The sequence below is a fragment of the Euprymna scolopes genome, chromosome 46 (genome assembly GCF_053919585.1).
Source record: "Euprymna scolopes isolate OS-2025 chromosome 46, ASM5391958v1, whole genome shotgun sequence".
Taxonomy (NCBI): domain Eukaryota; kingdom Metazoa; phylum Mollusca; class Cephalopoda; order Sepiida; family Sepiolidae; genus Euprymna; species Euprymna scolopes.
The window spans coordinates 164,863,867-164,872,226 of record NC_136527.1 but is presented as its reverse complement, the minus strand read 5'-3'; the positions used below and the strand labels follow the sequence as shown (position 1 = coordinate 164,872,226).

General features: G+C 32.7%; 1 non-coding gene across 1 annotated transcript; it reads right to left on the bottom strand.

The window, feature by feature from the left end:
* Positions 1 to 7,327: 7,327 nt before the first annotated feature.
* Positions 7,328 to 7,491, bottom strand: LOC145271709 (U1 spliceosomal RNA). The gene has a single exon (XR_013866100.1). It is a non-coding gene; the product is annotated as a U1 spliceosomal RNA (small nuclear RNA).
* Between the last annotated feature and the right edge of the window lie 869 nt (positions 7,492 to 8,360).

The window sequence follows — 8,360 nt, the reverse complement described above, 5'->3', positions numbered from 1 at the left end:
CCATTATAACTCTGTTGTGATGGGTTATATATGATGTGGGCAGCAATTAAATATATACCCCATTATAACTCTGTTGTGATGGGTTATATTTGATGTGGGCAGCAATTAAATATATACCCCATTATAACTCTGTTGTGATGGGTTATATATGATGTGGGCAGCAATTAAATATATGCCCCATTATAACTCTGTTGTGATGGGTTATATATGATGTGGGCAGCAATTAAATATATACCCCATTATAACTCTGTTGTGATGGGTTATATATGATGTGGGCAGCAATTAAATATATACCCCATTATAACTTTGTTGTGATGGGTTATATATGATGTGGGCAGCAATTAAATATATACCCCATTATAACTCTGTTGTGATGGGTTATATATGATGTGGGCAGCAATTAAATATATGCCCCATTATAACTCTGTTGTGATCGGGTTATATATGATGTGGGCAGCAATTAAATATATACCCCATTATAACTCTGTTGTGATGGGTTATATATGATGTGGGCAGCAATTAAATATATACCCCATTATAACTCTGTTGTGATGGGTTATATATGATGTGGGCAGCAATTAAATATATGCCCCATTATAACTCTGTTGTGATCGGGTTATATATGATGTGGGCAGCAATTAAATATATACCCCATTATAACTCTGTTGTGATGGGTTATATATGATGTGGGCAGCAATTAAATATATACCCCATTATAACTCTGTTGTGATGGGTTATATATGATGTGGGCAGCAATTAAATATATACCCCATTATAACTCTGTTGTGATGGGTTATATATGATGTGGGCAGCAATTAAATATATACCCCATTATAACTCTGTTGTGACCGGGTATATATGATGTGGGCAGTAATTAAATATATACCCCATTATAACTCTGTTGTGATCGGGTAGATATGATGTGGGCAGCAATTAAATATATACCCCATTATAACTCTGTTGTGATCGGGTATATATGATGTGGGCAGCAATTAAATATATACCCCATTATAACTCTGTTGTGATCGGGTATATATGATGTGGGCAGCAATTAAATATATACCCCATTATTACTCTGTTGTGATCGGGTATATATGATGTGGGCAGTAATTAAATATATACACCATTATAACTCTGTTGTGATGGGTTATATATGATGTGGGCAGCAATTAAATATATACCCCATTATAACTCTGTTGTGATCGGGTATATATGATGTGGGCAGCAATTAAATATATACCCCATTATAACTCTGTTGTGATGGGTTATATATGATGTGGGCAGCAATTAAATATATACCCCATTATAACTCTGTTGTGATCGGGTATATATGATGTGGGCAGCAATTAAATATATACCCCATTATAACTCTGTTGTGATCGGGTATATATGATGTGGGCAGCAATTAAATATATACCCCATTATAACTCTGTTGTGATCGGGTATATATGATGTGGGCAGTAATTAAATATATACCCCATTATAACTCTGTTGTGATCGGGTATATATAATGTGGGCAGCAATTAAATATATACCCCATTATAACTCTGTTGTGATCGGGTATATATGATGTGGGCAGCAATTAAATATATACCCCATTATAACTCTGTTGTGATGGGTTATATATGATGTGGGCAGCAATTAAATATATACCCCATTATAACTCTGTTGTGACCGGGTATATATGATGTGGGCAGTAATTATATATATACCCCATTATAACTCTGTTGTGATCGGGTATATATGATGTGGGCAGCAATTAAATATATACCCCATTATAACTCTGTTGTGATCGGGTATATATGATGTGGGCAGCAATTAAATATATACCCCATTATAACTCTGTTGTGATCGGGTATATATGATGTGGGCAGTAATTAAATATATACCCCATTATAACTCTGTTGTGACCGGGTATATATGATGTGGGCAGCAATTAAATATATACCCCATTATAACTCTGTTGTGATCGGGTATATATGATGCGGGCAGTAATTAAATATATACCCCATTATAACTCTGTTGTGACCGGGTATATATGATGTGGGCAGCAATTAAATATATACCCCATTATAACTCCAAAATATTGTAACAGTACAAGTGCCAATTAATGAAATACAAAACTGATTTAATTACATAAATATGTTTTTGGTTTAGTGCTTTGGTTTGAATTCTAAAAGTTTTCATTCGTTTGTATTTGTTCTCATTGAAAATATTATGAATGTATGTTGTTCACATGTAAACGACCTTGACATTATATATTACAGTAAAATATAAGTTTCGTTAAGAATTGAGTTTTTTTCTTTTAAATGTTGGTAAGTTTAAATGATATTTTTTGTTATGGATTATTGTTATTAATGAATGGAAAAGTTGTGATATACTGATATTGGTGAGAATTTTATGGAGATATTTTAGTTTTTTATTATTGTTTGTTGGTGGTAAGTATACGGGTGTGATAGAAAAACAGTGGTGGACACCGCAGGGGTTTACAGTGATCATTTTTTGCGCAGAGGCTGTTCTTGGCCTTAGGGCCAGTAATTGAAAAGGAAGTAATAAGTTCTGGGTCAATGTGGGGACAACCCTTCATATCGGACAAATACTTTTTACGTCAATTAGTTTGGTCAATGTTGGGGAACCCCTTCATATCAGACAATTGCTAATTTTTTACCCCGCCAGAATGCCCCCTTGGGGGAGCTGGTTTTTCTTCCCCACACTAAAAAACGGCCTTGTGCCTAATTTGCTCAGTGGGGAAGCAAATAAATAAATACTGGTGATCATTAAGGTCGTTCCCCAGAGCGAGGCCCATCCATTGCAGTGGAATTATTTGAAATCCAGATACTTATGTTATAATATTTTGGAATATTCTCATAGAAAATTACCCTAAATCTTAGTTAGACAGCAAATAAATAAATTAATTATTTTAAAAACCTTTCTTTGCGGGAAATTTAGTCACTGAGTCCTGTGAAGGTTATCCCACGTGGTTCATGTTAATAAGCCTAGAAAAATCAGGACATGAAAAAATAAAGACAAGGAAATACTTTTAAGAATAAAAAAAATATTGACATTTTATTGAGGGAAAAAGAAAGCATAAGGGTTGGGAAAAGAAGGCAGCAAAGCTGCAAAGTTCAATTATTGAGAAAATACAGTTTATATGTTCACCAATTCGACTGCCAAAAAATGTCCTTATGGCAATCACTAAAGGCTTAATTAACACTAGAGAGAGAGTACAGAAATAAGAGAAAATTAGAATAAGAGAACTTACTGCGTAAAACAATGATTTCGTTTTTTTTAACCTTTCTTTTTTTATCTTTATATATATGTGTGTGAGTGAGTCCTTTTTTTACATATATATTTTCTTCACGCCACTCCAAATCGATCTGTCCTCACTTCAGTGACAGAATCCTTTAAAGTTCTTTTGAAAATAATCCTTGAATTTGAAAACTCAACGTTGTTAGGTAAAACCTCCGTTCGTCCTTCTTGTCAGATGAAATTCTCACTGGTAACAACATGGAAAGACATTTCGGTTTCCACACGCCGACATTAATCGCATCTCAAGCGTCCAGTTTATAGATCAATTCTTCTTAGAATTGATTCTTTCTTTTCGAGTCAACCAACTTGATTTGACTCTTTCTGAAACTCATTATTCATTCCTATGAACAATGAAATAACTTTTACTATTTTTAAGACTTGAATGTCTGAGTAGGACCAGAGTTCGTAACTTGCGTGTTACCCTCGTGGAATCTCTGTCCAAAACTGACTTTCGCTTGTTGAATTTTCGCGGGAAAAGTATCTCAATTGTGGCGTGATTCTTTCAGCAGCAGCAGCAGCAGCAGCTCGTTAGAGAGACGTAAAGTTAAAGAAGGAAAGAAGGGAGGAAAGATAAAAGACAACGACGAAAAGAAGGAAGAAATTAAATTTCTGACAATGTCCGTTCATTAGTTAAATGTGCCGAATTGTTTTCATATCAAGTTTAGATTATATTTGGGTAAAATCCATTGAGAGCGTATGGTGATTATATGAAAAAATAAAGCTGTGTACGCATTGTAAATGTTTCTTTTCTGTTTCTTATAGTATACATTAGTACATTAGGGGTCATTTCGAGTTAAAAGTTGTTTTTACTGCACTCATCTGAACTAGAGAAAATCTGATTAAAATGTGTATGTCTCGTCTAAATAACTAACGATGAATATCTAATATGGCCGACCAGACAGGTGATCAAAAAGTCAGATCGAGCGAACCGGAAAACGAAATGAAATTGACAACTTCTAAACAAAAATGAGTAACTTTTTACTTGACTAAAAAAAAAAAAAAAAAAAAAAAAAACTTACTCGGCGAGAACACGACTGCTTTTGCTTTAATAATTATTTTTTAGGGTTTGAATTACTGTACACATAGATTCGAAAAAGTTGTCAAAAAACAAATATATAACAAATAAATGTTATCAAAGGCAAGGTAAGTTACTTTTACTGTTATTTTTTGTGTTTTTATTTCATGTAACATGTTTATTCAGCTCGCAAACCATACAGTGTTTACCGATGTATTGGAAAATTCCAGATGGAATCTGACTCTCTTTAACACGGTAAGTTTGGGAAAAGGTGTTATAAATAAAAAAAAAAAACTGGATAAAATACTGTTAGAAACTCACTCAATATATGTTACTGTGACATAGATCGACATATATTCGGCGGTTTTTTTTAAACAGTATTTTGTCTAGTTTTTTATTTATAACACCTTTTCCCAAACTTACCGTGTTAAAGAGGATGTGAGGCGCCATCTTGAATTTTCTAATACATCGGTAAAGACTGTATGTTTTTCGAGCTGAATAAACATGTTACATTGAATAAAAACACAAAAAATATATCCAGTAAAGTAGAAAAGTAACTTATCTTGCTTTTGATAACATTTATTTGTTATATATTTGTTTTTTTGACAACTTTTTCGAATCTATGTGTACAGTAATACAAACCCATTTTTTATTCAAACATAACAAATAACAATTTCAATTTGGCTTGAACTTTGCGGTTTTCGGATTATTTTTTTATTTTTATTATTGTTTTTTAGCCGGATTTAACTAACAAACAAAACAAAACAAATACAATTTTGGTGCTTGTGCACTCATGTTACCGTTATTTTTTATGGTTTAAGTGCCTTCTCAAATGCTTGAAGTGTTTCTAATGTTTTTACCTATAACTATAATCTCTGGCAAAAAACTTCCCACCCCACTCTCCCCAAAAAAAGAAACGGCCAAAAAATATCCAACAAGAAAATAAAACATAAAATAACCCGTTCAAGCAAAAAAAAAACAAAAAACAAAACAAAACAAAAACAAAAGGCCAGTTGTTAATTAGGTCCCATTTCGTTTTCCTGTACACTCGATCTGACTTTTTGATCACCCGTCTGGACGGCCATATTAGATATTCATCGTTAGTTATTTAGACGAGACATACACATTTAAATCATGATTTTCTCTAGTCCAGATGGGTGCAGTAAATAAACTTTTAACTCGAAATGAGCCCTAATGTACTAATGTATAACATAAGACAAAGAAAAGAAACATTTACAATGCGTACACAACACAGCTTTATTTTCTCATAATCACCATTCGCTCTCAATGGATTTTACCATAAAATATATGAATATATAAAACTAATATTTATTTATTTGGATTAGTCGAACTACTGTTAACATCCAAGTGTCTATTGAGTAAATTCGTTTTATTGTTTATTTTTATAAAACAAGATTTCTTTTTTTGTTTTTCGTTTTTTGTTGGTTTTTTTTGCGCTGACGAACTGAGTAAGTCACGCGTGTCGAAGTTGCTTTGATTAATTAAACACTTTACGACTAAGACAATCATGTTTACAATACAGTGTGCCAAATAATTGTCTCAGGCTTTAATTAGACGTTTAATTTTTAGTCGTGAATAATTAGTAAAATCAAGACACGAACTAATAAAAAAAAAACTTGCTTATGTTTTACACACATTGTTGACGAAAAAAAAAAACGGAAATAAATGACACACAGAATTGGGAAAAAAATCATATTAAAAGTATCATAAAAAATCATATCAAATAAAAATTTTCTTTTTTGAAAATACTTTTTTTATTAATTTGAAAATGCATTTGCCAAACATAACTTCTTGATTAAAATTTGAGTAAATTCATTTTATTGTTTTATTTTGGACCAAGTAAAGAATAGAGACCCTGTAGCAGAAGACAACGACCGGCGTACATTTCAAGTGGCACTGGTGGTTGGAGCATAACGACATGGCGTTTGGTTGTTTGTAAACATGTCAAATAGAAGACATGTTCGAATGTTTGCGAGAAAGATTTTTTTTAATATATTTACAAAACTTTGTAAAATTTAAAAGAAAAAAATATATTTACAAAACATATTTTGGTATACCCATATTTTTAATTTAAATATTTACACAACTTTTAAGGATGAAAACAGAATTTTTTTTTACACAAAACTTTTTAATGTAAGTAACAAAACAAACGTATTTAAACAAAATATATTTAAATAAATGGGTGTCTTTCTGAGTGCGTTTCTTTTAAATATATACGTACTTTTTAATAATAATAATAATAATAATAATAATAATAATAATAATAATAAATAAATAAATAAATAAATAAATAAAAAGAACGAGCTATATTAATTACAAAACATTAAAAACTGAGATTATAACTGAAAATTCCGGACGCTGATCTCTCCTGTCTATTAAAATACATAATTAATTTTTTTTATAAACTTATTTAAGCCAAACTTTTTAATGGCAAAAACAAAATTTTCGTTTTAATAAAACATCGTTTATTTGCCAAACACAACATCAGCTAATTTCATTCACAATTAAGTTGAGAGAATTGAGTCTTTTTCACAGATAATTTACAACATCCGCCTCCCCTGAAATGATTATTTTGTCAACCGAATAAGTCAGAATGCATAGTTCAACTTGTTTTAGATGTCAAATTTCTTGGCTTATGGCTGGTTTTCAACCAATGCAAACGAATTCTGGTGTGGAGACTGTTAGAGATCTATATCGAAAAAAGACACTTTTAGAAGTTGAAAGTGACAGCAAGTCGGATTTCTTATTCTTACGAGATTTATAGGTTCTGGAAACGACGTTAGTGATATTTACATGCAGATCAGATAATATCTGGACGTTAGAAATGATGTGGATGATATCCTGGTCGAGAGAAACGGGCTGTTTTGTGGCGTGTATCGAAATAGGCGACTGGGAATAAAAAAAAAAGAGGATGTCCTTACACAAATCGATGGTTTTCTGCTCAAAAAAAGCGGGGGGGGGTATCTGATTTTGATTGCATTATTGAGGTGAGCGCGTACGCAAACCCATCACTTAGAAATAGTGCACCGGAGTCATCCACATTTTGGACGATCTCAAAGATGAAACCAACCGCAGTGCAATGGAAGAGTTCCGCTCTGGTGGAACGACCATAATGATCACCGTTTAATCCTCTGCAAGGTTAATATAGGTATTTATTTGCTTCCCCATGAAAGCAAATGTGAGACAAGGTCGGTCTTAATGACAAAAAAAAACATTTCCCTAAGACAAGGTAAGCATATTTTTTTTGTTACCACAACTGTTTTTATATCACACTCTTATACTCACCACCAAATAGACATTAATACAAACTAAAATACCTCCATATATTTTGGCAAAATTTTCATTCATCAATAACAACAATTCATTACAATATATTTACTATCATTTAAACTTACCAACATTTTCACTAAATTCTTCAATTCTGAAAGAAGCTTACATTTTACCCTACTATGATTCAATGTCAAGGTCGTTTAGAGATGAACAACATAAATTCACAACAAACACAAATCCCGATGGTCTGCCTCATGAATTGTATTTGAGATTTTCTCTCATGTTGATACTGATTCTGATGAATATTCGGTTGCCGAGGGTTTCTTCCCAAATCAATTCAAATGCGGAGGAAAACGGATAGGTATTGCAGGAAAGAATTAGATGATTACGGACCCATAACAGCTAAGCACAAAGCTAAAGATTCCGACCAAGTTTTTATCAAATCAGTTGCAGGTTGTTATCGGTGACTTCGTCGAACTAAAGCAAAAGTATGGCGTGAATGACAAGCTTCTGGGATTGACTTTTACTCTTGATTTGAAATGGAACACGTACATCAAGTCTGTTGCCAAGTTAGCTGGAAAAATGGAATGGTAGGATCCTATTACCGCTCCAGAAGATATCTCACTGCTGATGCAATTCTCTATCTATATAAAAGCCAAGTACGTCCAAGGATGGAGTACTGCTGCGACATCTGGGCAGGAGCTGCTAAAAACAGCATATCCTGCCTTGACAGACTACAAAATAG